Raw genomic sequence first — 13,499 nt, forward strand, 5'->3', positions numbered from 1 at the left:
TTCAATTCATATAAAGTACTAAGATTTGTATTTTATGATTGTGTTGATATAAAGATTAACATAATCCAGACTGATTAATATTCTTTTTTTTTCTTTAATTTTAAAGTAATTGGAACATGTGCATGGGCCCTTAAGAATACTGTGAGCCCTAACCAGTGCTTTCACTGTGCCTCACGGGCAAACTGGCCTTATACTCTCCCTCCTCATAGAAGCCATAGTGGCTTGGTCCAAATAGTACCAATTTCAGGGAAAACAGAGCTAGGTTCATATCTAGGCCAATCGTAGTGAACTTTTGAAGCCACAGTTGTCTGTCCAGGCAATGTAGGTAGCAGTGCCTTCTTATGCGATTGCTGTGAGTAAAAATGAGATCATTAGTCCATACGATCTAACAATTGTGTTCCTTCATATTTATCTGAAGGAACTGAAAGCTTGTGGAACAAAAATCCCTGCATATGGATGTTTATACTGGTTTAATTCACAATTGCCAAAACTTGGAAGCAACCAAAATGTCCTTTGATGGGTGAATGGTTAAATAAATTGTGGTACATCCAGACAATAGAATATTACACAGCGCTAGAAAGAGATGAGCTATCAAGCCATGAAATGTCATAGAGGACCCTGAAATACATACTACTAAGTGAAAGAAGCTGTTCTGAATAGGCTACATAGTGCATGATTCCAATTATATGATATTCTGGAAAAGTTAAAACTATGGAGACAGTAAAAAAACAACAAAACAAAACAAAACAAAACAGCAGTTGTCATGGGTTGAGATGGAAAGGGCTGGGATAGACAGAGTACAGAGAGTTTTGGGGGTATAAAAATACCCTGTATTATACTATAATAATAGGTACATGTTATTACACATTTTTCTAAATCTGTAGATCATACAACACCAAGAGTGAACTGTAATGTAAACTATGGACTTGGATGACATTGATGTGTCAATGTAGATTCACCAATTGTAGAAACCGTACCACCTGATAGGGAATGTTGACAATGGGGGTCTATGCATGTTGATAATGAGGGAATCTATGTAAACCTAAGTACCTCCCTCTCAATTTGGCTATGAATCCAAAACTTCTCTACAAAAATAAAATCTTAAAGGAAAAAAAATAATAATGAGATAATCAATGCAAATTTGACTAGTGTAGGTCCTGGTTACAACAGATGTCCAAAAAATGACATACACTCTGTAATGTTTGAGCCATGTGTATTCTACATACAATTTTGTTTTCTTCTAAGACCAGGTTTTCCATATTAGAGTAGTACATTTCAGTAGATGCTTTAGGAAATCATGCACTTTTCTCTCCCCCACTCATGGCAACTGAAATGCAACTGGAGAGTCATATAAGCGACCTAAATAAATCAGTTAAATAAATGTCATTGAGATCTCTACTCCCTGGCGCGTGCGTGCGCACACACACACACACATACACACATACACACATTTTTCTTTTGGAAGATCCTAATAATAAATAGGGACAGCAGGATTGCTCTCTAGAAGAGAGGATCCTACTGTATCATTAATGGAACAGCATGATAAAAATGACTGACATTAATGTGACACAGTAAAAATACTCAGCACATTTTTACAAGAGAAAATGGCTTATTGTACCAGTTTGTTCCTTTGCATTGAGGATATTCTTACTCTTCCATTAATTTGGTTAATATTACCTAAAACACATCAAATAACATTCTCTGTTCTCTAAGCATAATGTTAATGTTTATAAAGATAGAAACTATGAAGAAATTACCTGGAAATCATAAAACTGTTCTTAAAAGCCCCTACAATGCATGTGACCTCAATCTGCTATAATTCCCTCCACACCTCTCTCACTGCATCTATTTCCACTACCCTGGGGCTTACACAACTCTCAAGATATTGTCAGGAGTCCAAAGTGAAATTATAGGATAAAACATATTTGAGGAGGTTGCAGTGAACCCTTCTATTGGTTGCTATGAGATGCTGTTTGAGAGCAGCCCAGCTGCCTACAAGTCTGGCCAGAACCCAGGGTTATAGCCTAAGCCTTTTATAGATTTCTTGACTCAGGTGAGTAGGATGGACCATTGTTGAGTTAAGATCTCTCCCTCTTGGGTTCTGGCTCTAAGTTTGAGTAGCTTTCCAGATCCTAACTTTGAATAGCTTATCTAACTCCCAACTGCTGTCTGTCCCTCTGCATATTATTACTGAAATGACAAAGACAGACAAACTCAATGGCCTAGAACCAAGACTGAAGTTACACAGTTCAGGTATCCTTTCCATTTAACCTGCTCCAGCTTTTCCTCAAACAGGAAAAGCCCTCAGGCCTGGTCTTACTGTGATATATGAAAATAAGATATAATAAAAAAGAGAGAGGAAGCTCATCAGAGAGAAATCCTAATGCAGGAACCAAGCCTTTTAGTTCTCTAACCCAATTAATAAGCTTGTCCTTGAGCTTGACTCATTTTTACAGAAAGAGACGGAATGAATCTTTTATTCTTACCAAAGTCCAAAAATACTTTTTGCTTATTTGGTGCTTGAAAATAATTTGGAGACTTATTAAAACTCAACATTCTAAGCACATTAGTAAAGTCACCTGGCCCAGTAAACATTGTAGCTAAAGCATGTCAGGGCTGAGTCATTGCCAACCGACAACTCTCTTGGCAGGAAAAGCCAATTTTCAACAGCTCTGACGGTGTAAAGCAGGAGGCATGTTTGACAAGATGCTGCGTATTAATTTAAAAGGCTTTAGCATCTGGTTAGGTAACACCTGCTGTGGCAAACACTCCCAGGCACACAAAATAGCATTCAGGCTGAATATTTAAATCTCCCTACATAGCCCAACAAAGCTCTAACTCTAAGCAAAACAAAACTAAATCATGTCTCTGATCAACAGAGTTATAATTATATAGCCAAAAATATTTGGGCTATGACATTGTTTGCTATTCACTGAGTTAAAATGCTCCAGTGGGTGCCCTAGAAGTTATAAAGGATATTAAAACATATTGTCCTGCCATGGGTTTGCGGCATTTAGAAGAGGAACATCGCTCAGAGAATAACAGTTTGTGTCCTATTATGTTGTATTAATATAAAAATAAAGCAGAATTTGTCAGTGAGAAAGGGGAGGGAATGGCAGCAAATAACAGAAAAAAACCAATCCACAGAAAAGAAAGAGCTGGTCAGGGTCTTCTAAGCTCTCCCTCTCTCTCTTTCTGAAAGGGAGTCAAGTCTTAAGGATCACAGTCATGTGAGAATAGGGGTAGAGACAAGTATATGTGTTCTGGAATTGTCAGCACACACTATTATGACATGGTGCCATTAAATGTTCCAATAACGTAACACGCTCTGAGCCCATGGATACCAAGAAATATTTTTAGAATAACTGAATTTTCTATGTTTTTCCTGCAGAGAAGAGACTTGCCTTTGTCAGCTCAGTTTAGATAGCAGGTCTGCTTGACAATTCTATTTCTCACCATAAATTAAAAATTGACATTTTGATCATTTCTTTATTGACCTCATAAAATATTACTGAATGCCTAATATGTAGGAGCTCCTGTAATTTTTTCAGACCTTATAATGTGTCCAATGGTGAAACAGACATGGTAAATAAAGCAATTACAGAACAGTGTGATAAATGCTGTGATGGGGGATATTTCCAGGGTCCTTGGCATACACAGGCACAATTCAACTATAACCCCTGCAGGAAGTATGTGTATGGAGGGAGCACCTAAGACATGTGAAAAATGACTAAGAATGAGCCAGGCAAAAGGTATGTTGAGTAAAATATTTTCCAGATTAAGGAAACAGCACAAAGAACTTCCTAAAGTCAAAGAAAGCAAACAAACAAAACACTTAAGTACAATAACGCTGTAATGCTCAGAAAAAAATTATCAGAAAAAAATCATTGGGGTAAGCCATGATGTTGGATTATGCACTGGTTTCTCAGACACAACACTAAAAGCTCAAGCAACAAAAGAAAAATAGATAAAATGGACACTATTGCTATGGTCTGAATTGTGTTCCCCCAAATTGCTATGTTTAAGCCTGAATCCCCAGTGTGATGGTATTTGGAAATAGGGCCTTTGGGAGATCATTAAATTTAGATGAGGTCAGGGACACCTGGGTGGCTCAGCAGTTGAGCATCTGCCTTTGGCCCAGGGCGTGATCCTGGAGACCCGGGATCAAGTCCCGCATTGGGCTCCCTGCTTGGAGCCTGCTTCTCCTTCTGCCTATGTCTCTGCCTCTCTCTCTCTCTCTCTCTCTCTCTGTGTGTGTGTGTGTGTTTCTCATGAATAAATAAATAAAATCTTTAAAAAAAATTCAGATGAGGGGTGAAGCTCTCAGGATGAGATTTTTGCCCTTATTAGAAGAGGAAGAAACACTGGAGCTCGCTCTCTAGGATGTGAGGACACATCCAGAAAGCAGCCATGTGCAAGTCAGGAAGAGAACTTGGCTATGCTGGTACCCTGAGCTCAGATTTCCAGCTTCCAGAATGGTAAGATAATACTTTAGTGTGAGCCATCCTGTCCATGGCAACCCAAGCTGACACCATCAAAATTTTGACACCATCAAAATTAACTTCAAATCAGGTCATCCAGAAAGTGAAAAGACAACCCACAGAATGAGAGGGAATTTTTGCAACTCATTTAGGTTATAATGAGAACTTGTTTCTGGAATATATAGATAATTGTTACAACTCAATAATAAAAAGACAAATAACTCAAAGAATGAACAAAAAGTCTGAATAGACAGTTCTCCAAAGATATACGAATGGTCAGTGAGCAAATGAAAAGATATCTGAGAACATTTATCATCAGAGGAATACAAATTAAAACCACAATGGGATACCACTTCACACCCACTGGGATGGCTGGAATCAAAGATAAATAATAACATGTGCTGGCAAGAATGTGGCCAAGCGTCATATACTGCTAGTTGAAATGTAAAATGGTACAGCTGCTTTGAAGAAACAGTCTGGCAGTGTCTCAAATGGTAAAACATAGTTATCTTATGATTCAGCAATTTCACTACTAGGAATATACTTAAGAAACTGAAAAACATAAGTCTACATGGATGTTTATAGTAGCATCATTCATTACAGCTAAAAAGTAGAAACAACCCGAACAAACAATTGAAGGATGGAAGAAAAAGTGCAATATATACAGAATATGGAATATTATGCAGAGATAAATAAAATCCTGATACATGCTATAACATGGATAAACCTTGAAAATATTATGCTAAGTTAAAGAAGCCAGCCCCAAGGGGCCATGTATTGTATAATTTGATTAATGTGAAATGTCCAAAGTAGGCAAATATATAGAAACGGCAAATAAATTAGTAGTTCCTAAAGCTAGGGGAAATGAGGAGATTGGAGGAGGTGACAGTTAAGAGATGTGGAATTTCATTGGTGGATAATGGAAATGTTCTAAAATTGATTGTGGTGATGGATGCTTAACTCTGTGAATCTAATAAAAGCCAATGAATTAACTTTAAATGGGTTAACTATAATGCATACTACGTTTTATTGTACTTTCCTTTATTGCACTTAGCAGATAATTGTGTTTTTTTACAAATCGAAGGCTGTGCTAACCCTGAGTGGGACAAGTCTGTCAGCACCATTTTTTCACGGCATTTGCTCACTTTGTGTCTCTGTGTCACATTTGGTAATTCTCCCAATATTTCAAACTTTTTCATTACTATTATGTTAGTTATGGTGATCTGTGATCAGTGATTATGACTCCCTGAAAGCACAGATGACGGTTAGCATTTTTTAGCCATAAAGTGTTTTTAAATTAAGGTATGTGCACTGTTTTCTTCAGACTGTCGCACACTTTAAGTTAAACTAGGCTGTTGCACACTTAACAGGTTATAGTATAGTGCAAATAGGACTTTTATATGCATGGGGAAACTAAAAAAATCATTTCACTATGTGATATTCGCTTTATTGCAGGGGTCTGGATCCAAACCCACAAAATCTCCAAGATATGCATATAAATGGTGTGTGAATGATGTTTCAATAAAACATTAAAAAAAAACTATTAGTTCTGTATAGCTGCAGTGGAGTAAAAACTATGCTATTTGTTCTGGTCTTTGATAAAAGGAATGGAAGCCATGGAAGGGATTTAAGCAGGTAAGTGACATTAACTTCCTCTTCCTTCATACGCATTTAACTACCACTCAAAGACATTGAAAAAAACGAATCTCTGGACTTGCCCCACAGAGGGCTAGATTTGGACCCAGCTAAATTTATTAAGGTAACAATACCGCAGCATACTCCTTTTTTTTTTCCATACTCCTTTTTAATAACCATTCAGTCTTCTTGTGAACATCTAATTTTTCAATTTCAATGACACTTGTTTATTGTTGCTACTGGAAATTTCTTCATTCCTATCTTCTTGATTTTCTTAGTGTCCCCTCCCCAGCAACAGAAGATAATAAAAACACTTTACATAAGAAATATGCCATTGTTCCTTCTTCTCCCAGGGGACTTCCTCTAACATCTGAATCTTTCTGGTCTGTAGAAGCAAAAAGAACCTTAGAATGCTGCTTTCTTGGGAAGTGCTTCACAAGACATATTTTTCAAGAAGACTGTAAATGGAAAACTACTTATTTATATTCTTAACCTTTTCAACTGCTCATAAGAAATATTTGGCAAAGACTTAGCCGTGGTCCATGAATGGGTCAGTCCTATTAAGGGTCTGATTCTTGATTTTGCCTTAGGTCATGATGTTGAGGTCATGAGATTGAGCCCCATGTCAGGCTCCTCTCTGATCATGCAGCCTGCTTAAGATTCTCTCTCCTTCTGCCCATCCTGCCTCCCCACTCTGTGTGCTCGCTCGCTCGCTCTCTCTCTCTCTCAAAAAAAAAAAAAAAGAACAATAACAAAAACAAAAACAACTAAAGTTAGGAAAATTTTTTGACTCATCTGTATTGTATAGATATTTACTCATTTATTAAATAAGCCCATCAATATTGAATTGCTACCTAAACATACAGTGCATAAAATTGCATATGGAAAGTGAAGTGTATAATCACTAAATAATGATTGAATTTTATTGACACCAGCTTTCTATAGCTGTATCAAAAAACCACATGTGTATTGACCCTCTATCCTCCCTTGCCTGAGACAACTTGAAATAATCACTTGTTTCTTGAAACAGTCTCATAATATCCGTCTTGTTGCAACTTCATGCAGCAGCTGTTTACTACCCCAGACTGGTACCCAAGATTAATCCTATTTGTCATTCTGCTCTGGAATTATATATATTTTTTAGACCTTAAAAAATTAAAGTGTTTCAAATAGCTCAAGTTAAAAACTTCTACTATAGTAAGTTCTTCAACTGCACAACTATGACTTAGATTACCATCTTGTGTTTACAGGCATAAATTAGGCAGAGAAATCAACATGGAAACGCTACTTCATTTGACAGAGGGTCCATATTACTCCTTCCTTTTTTTTTTTTAAGCTAATGTTGCTTGAGAAAATTAAAAATAGCTGGGAGTCAAAGTATACATTCAGATGTTCTTTCTTCCCAATTTTATCTTTTGGTGTTAAACTAGTTTATTTGATAATATATTTCAAGAGAAAGAACACATTCTTTGAGTGAGAATTTTATTCAGGAAAAAGTAAAAGGAGGTTATAACTCTCAGAGAAGAAAACATTTTTAACACAGTCTTTATGTTGAGTTTTTATATTTTTTAAACAATTCCACACTTGTAAATATGTACTAGCATCTAGTTCCATTCTGTAATAACTTAATTGCTCTGAAATGTAGTTATTGTCTTCATTGTGTTCTTTAAAAACCCTGTATCTATTCTTCACCAGTAGTGAAAATCTAATTAGTGTTTTAAATCTATGTTCCCAATATATTAAAGAGGGGTTAGTCTTCTAATTAGCTATAAGCTTGTTGATTTTGCTCTATGCTTTGACTAGATCACTCTTAGAACCATTCGTGTGGTGATGTCAATGGTACATACAGAAGGTGGATCCTGATTGAAGAATCTTGACAGATGTGAAATGTGAATTGTTCAGAACACAGTGATATTAAAACATTAATAGTCGTTTAAAATTAATGAGAATTTTAGGATAGTTAGCTCTCATTTTAAATTATTTATGCCACTCTTCCTTTGACTTTTATTAATCTAGGATAGTAAATCTTCAGTTCCCAGTAAGACAGAAGACTAGAAGCTTTAATTCTAATCCAGTATAAAAAAAATCTCTGCATCTAGATGGTAAACTATAGGCCCAGAACTAAGACTTTCTGGCCTCTGCTATATTGCCAGTTTTTCACACTGGGCCAGTCATAGAAATTGCATTTGTTAAACAGAAACAAGGTTAAACTGTTCATATTTAGTAATGACAACTTTAATGCATGTTAATAAGCCTTTTTAAGAAAAAACTAGTACAATTTTTTTTCTCATAAAGTTATTGATGAATAAATTTTAAGACATGGCATACTAGTTTCATTCTTTATAAAGTGTTATTCTTTAAATATTTTACCCTTATATGCTGTGTATTGTAATTCTAATAGTCAATATCCTTGAGAATAGAATTTGCTATTTATTGTTTCTTCTGATTCCAGCACAAGGCAGCTTAGTTCTCATGATTTAAAAATGTGATTTTAAGCTCATATTTGGTTTACCTTAATCTGTGGGAATTCTTTAAGGTCTGGCTGAAAGAAATTCCTTCAGTGAGAATTTATTTTTCCTTCTGCTAAGCACTATGAAGCAGGGACTACTTAAAGTTTAAATAATTAATAAAAATAGAACTCCTACCCTTTTCAAGGGCAACATTGTGTTAATCATTGTTATTTTTTCTAAACCTAGTTTTCTAACTTGGATTTATACTGATAGTCTTCCTGACATCTGTTTGCTGATGCTGGATTTCTTCTAGGTTGCCCAGTCTCTGAGGGGGTGGCCCTTTATTGGTTCTGGATTTATTTAGGGGTTTCAGTTCCAATTCCCTTTCTTCCTCTTCTGTTCCCAGTTTACCCCAATGACATCAAATCCAAGTTTCTAATTCTTCAAATCAGCAAATATCTTCAGGTTGCGCCAGTCATCCGAAAACACCATACTGCTGTTTCAGTGGCCTATTTGGTGTGTTTATGTAGGCTTTTGTACTGGGAAGGTTTCATACTTCATATTTCTGCCACATTGAAAGAAAGTAGAAATCAAACACAATAATATATTTATTGATATTTGTATTAAATGATAAATCTAAATGATCATTTATTCAACATTTTGAAAAAAAAATGACTGTCACATGTCAAAATTGTGATGGCATCACAAAGATGAATAAATTCTGCTTATGGCCTAAGGAGGTAACAGACTTGTTCCAGATATATTGTGATATTTATTATATTGTGATAAATATTAGAAGTTATTTTATAAAAGTGGAGATAGAGTTTTTCTTTAATTCAACTATGCATCATAAAAAGTCATATAGAACCTTCATTCATCCTTGCTGGCAGGATTACAAAATGGTGCAGTCGCTTTGGAAAACAGTTTGGTACTTCCTCAAAATGTTAAACATAGAGTTACTATACAACTCAGAGATTCCGTTTGTACTTATGTAACCAAGAAATATAAAAACATATGTCTATATGAAGAAATTACATGTGATTGTTCATAGCAGTATTATTCATAATTGCCAGAAAATGAAAACAACCCAAATGCCCATCAATTAATGAATGGATAAACAAAATTTTATCCATTGAATGATAGATCTATACAATGGAATATTATTTACCAATAAAAAGAATTTAAGTATACTGAAATATACTACAACATGGATGAGTCTTAAAAATATGATAAGTGAAATAAATCAGTCACAAAACACCACCTGCTGTGTGATTCCAATTAAGTGAAATGTCCAGAATAGACAAGTAGTAGACCAAGAAAATAGTTTAGTAGTTGGCAGTGGCCAACTACTGGTTGGCAGAGGGAGTGGAGAATGATCATTAATGAATACAAGCTTTTTGGAGGAAAGGGTTATAAAAATGTTCTAAAATTAGACTGGCAGCCTGGGTGGCTCAGGGGTTTAGCACCACCTTCAGCCCAGGGTGTGATGCTAGAGACCTGGGATCGAGTCCCACGTCAGGCTCCCTACATGGAGCCTGCTTCTCCCTCTGTCTCTGTCTCTCTCTCTCTCTCTCTGTGTGTCTCTTAAGAATCTATAAAATTAGACAGTTATGAAGGTGTATAATTTTGTGAATATGTTAATGAACACTGAGATGTACACTTTTAAAAATCAAATTTTATGGTACATAAATTATATTTTAGTAAAGTTCTAAAAACTATAAGGGAAATAAAGTTATACAAAGTATTTAAAAGTCAATATGGAGAAGGACTTTCATAGAAGATAGTTTTCTAATTTCTGAAGTCTAGTATTTTCAGTTCTATAGAATATAGATTTCAAGTTGAATTAAATTCCTTGTTGCACACTTGGGAATTTATAACATTATAAATGCAATCATTTCAAAGCACTTTATAGAATCACCCCTCGCTTTTTTTTTTTTAATTTGGTGAATATATAAAAGTAAATTAGTTCTTGCCCTTGTGCGGAAAATAGAAGTATCTCTAAGGGAGGAATCATGTTTAAAATGCCCTACTATTAAATTTGTGGTACTATATTCCAGAAGACACTATGAAAGAAATGTGGTACTGCCTGAGTAAAGGTCATTTCCTTACTAATAATTCCATTATAGTCTAGGAATTTTAGTATCTAAATAAGCCCGGGATCCCTGGGTGGTGCAGCGGTTTGGCACCTGCCTTTGGCCCATGGCGTGATCCTGGAGACCCGGGATCGAATCCCACGTCGGGCTCCCGGTGCATGGAGCCTGCTTCTCCCTCTGCCTGTGTCTCTGCCTCTCTCTCTCTCTCTCTCTCTCTCTGACTATCATAAATAAATAAAAATTTTAAAAAAATAAGCCCAAATAAAAGGCCTGAAATATCATCAGGTTAAAAGTCAAAAGCTCTTCAGATAGGTATAATGGATAAATTTTAAATATTAGTTCACACTGTGTTAAGCCCAGTTCTATAGCAGACATGTTTAAATAAGGTGTTGTTTCAAGTGATGCTGATTATCTCATAGAGTAAACAAAGCAGATGAATAGTTATGGGATAGCCTTCATGGTCAAAACGTGTACAACGTGCTACAGAAACACTCTGGAGGAAGTGGGATTTATGGTGAATACGGAGCCAAGAAATGGTTTCAGAAATACTGTTTTCATATTGACCAATATATTCCAACACTCACGAGCTTTATTTGTTGTCATGCTTCTACACTATTCAAATGCATATATTCTAGTTTAGTTATACTTCAGTAAGTTGAATTAATAGCAACATTCCTTACGGTACCTTGAAAATAAATAAGCATTAGAACTGCGAGTACACATTTCATAATAGGTCAGACCCTTATTTTAGCAAGAAATACATTAGACCATATTGGATCTTCTCAGCTTTTAAATGTCCACTATAGGTTTCTGTTTGGTTGTCATTTAATGCTTTTCTCCATTAAATATCTCCCATTAAAACTACAAATAACATTGCTAATTTTAAGTGCTAGTAGTTTTATTACAGGAATAAGATTTACTAATCACCTAATGCTTGAAGATTCCATTTAAAATGTCACTATTTCGATGGGTCATCAATTCTTTTTGAGTTTAGGTTTGTTTTGCTTGGGTGAAACTTGCTGCACTGGATTGAAGTAGTTGAGACATCGACCAAAGTTCTTCATTTATGGCCACTATGAGTTTTGTGTTCAGAAAGTAGTTAATGTATTAAACTAATTAAAATGTTATCCATTAAAGTATGATAATGGACTTAACAGTGAATTGTTATCTTTCAACCTCAAGATTTCCTAGAGAAAAAGTTACCTTTCAATACCAAGCTTTTACTGAATAAAATTGAACCTTCGGAAAACCATTTCCTCTCTTGACTTCACATTTCACTTAGCTCATTGCTCATGATATACTGCCATATATTTTCAGGGTTAGAAATTAAATTAATTTTTAAGTACAGCATAACTGATAAGATCAATAATAATAACATCATATATATTTTTCAGTATATTTTAAGCACTTAGGCACCTTGTGTTGACTTACTTAGTATTCATAATACCATATGATGTTGCAACTCTATCCCATTTTTGTATGAGGGGAAATGGAGGCACAGAGAGTTTAAGTAATTTTCCCAATGTCTGATATGTTTTAGTGTTTGTTTTTTTTTAATATTTGTTCATGACAGACACAGAGAGAGAGGCAGAGACACAGGTGGAGGGAGAAGCAGGCTCCATGCAGGGAGCCTGATGCAGGACTCGATCCCAGGACTCCAGGATCAGGCCCTGGGCTGATGGAAGATGCTCAACCACTGAGCCACACAGGCATTCCTGTTTTAATGTCTTACACGCAGAAGTTAGTACCTGAACCTAGGTACTTGGTGTCAAAGTTTTTAAGCACCACACTGTATGGCACTCTCATTTATTATAACATGAACAATATAAGACAATCTCATATACAAGGCAGAGAACTTTAGGATATAAGCTCAGAGAAATGGTAAATAACCATGGTAGTTCTAGAAGTGATGTTATCAATGCACTTTCAGGCACAAATTGCTTTAGGATAAAAAATCTATTTACTATAAATACATGCCAATATTTTTAAACTGCATAACTCTGTTAAATAAATATACACAAATATTTTCAACCTTGGTTGCTGACTTCCCAAATCAGCTAGTGATTACTTCTTAAAAGGTATGCCATATTTAACTCACATAACTCATACTAGCAATAAAGGAAATTAACTATACATCTTTAGCTTAGAAGAGTCATACTCATATCCACTCTTGGCTGATAGTAATCATTATAATAATAGACAACATTTTTAGTCCAACTAAATATATTATTTTTACATAATTGTCAGCTCCAATCTGTTGATGATGTAATGCAGTGAAACTAAAAGAGAAATATGTCATCTTTTAGTGAAATACTAATTTTTATTTTTAAGTAAACCTGAAAACATATGCCAGTCACTCCATGTACTTTTTTTTTTTTAAACATTTTTTTAAAGTAATCTCTACACCCAACTTGGGGCTTGAACTCATGACCCTGAGATCAAGAGTCAATGCTCTATGGACTGAGCCAGCCAGGCACCCCTACCTCATGTCCTTATAGTCAAATAATGAATCATGTGAAATCCTGAGAACTTTTTAAAATTTCTTTAAAAGCCTGTGTGTATTACATATATTATTATATATGTATATATACATATATATACATACATATACATATATTATACATACATATACATATATTATTATATATGTATATATATATATAATTTTATCCAATAGATATTCCTGTCTTGCAAAACATAATGTGATCTCTGCTTTTAAGGATGAAAACATCTGAACATGCACAAGACTGTGTGTCAAGTTTGAAGTATCTGGAACATCAACTGGCCATGACTGGACTTAACTAGAATGTCTGTGGGGGTGAGTTCATCATTGACCTGTT

At 35.2% G+C, this 13,499-nt stretch overlaps 1 protein-coding gene and 1 long non-coding RNA gene across 19 annotated transcripts in view; one reads left to right on the forward strand and one right to left on the reverse strand.

The window, feature by feature from the left end:
- Positions 1-13,499, reverse strand: part of PPFIA2 (PPFI scaffold protein A2) — a 475,838-nt gene that overhangs the window by 208,805 nt on the left and 253,534 nt on the right. The window lies entirely within an intron of this gene.
- Positions 3,313-13,482, forward strand: LOC144282248 (uncharacterized). Its single transcript, XR_013350586.1, has 3 exons — positions 3,313-3,752; positions 5,937-6,116; positions 13,380-13,482. It is a non-coding gene; the product is annotated as an uncharacterized LOC144282248 (long non-coding RNA).

Source organism: Canis aureus, chromosome 13 (assembly GCF_053574225.1).
Source record: "Canis aureus isolate CA01 chromosome 13, VMU_Caureus_v.1.0, whole genome shotgun sequence".
In the NCBI taxonomy this organism is placed as follows: Eukaryota; Metazoa; Chordata; class Mammalia; order Carnivora; family Canidae; genus Canis; species Canis aureus.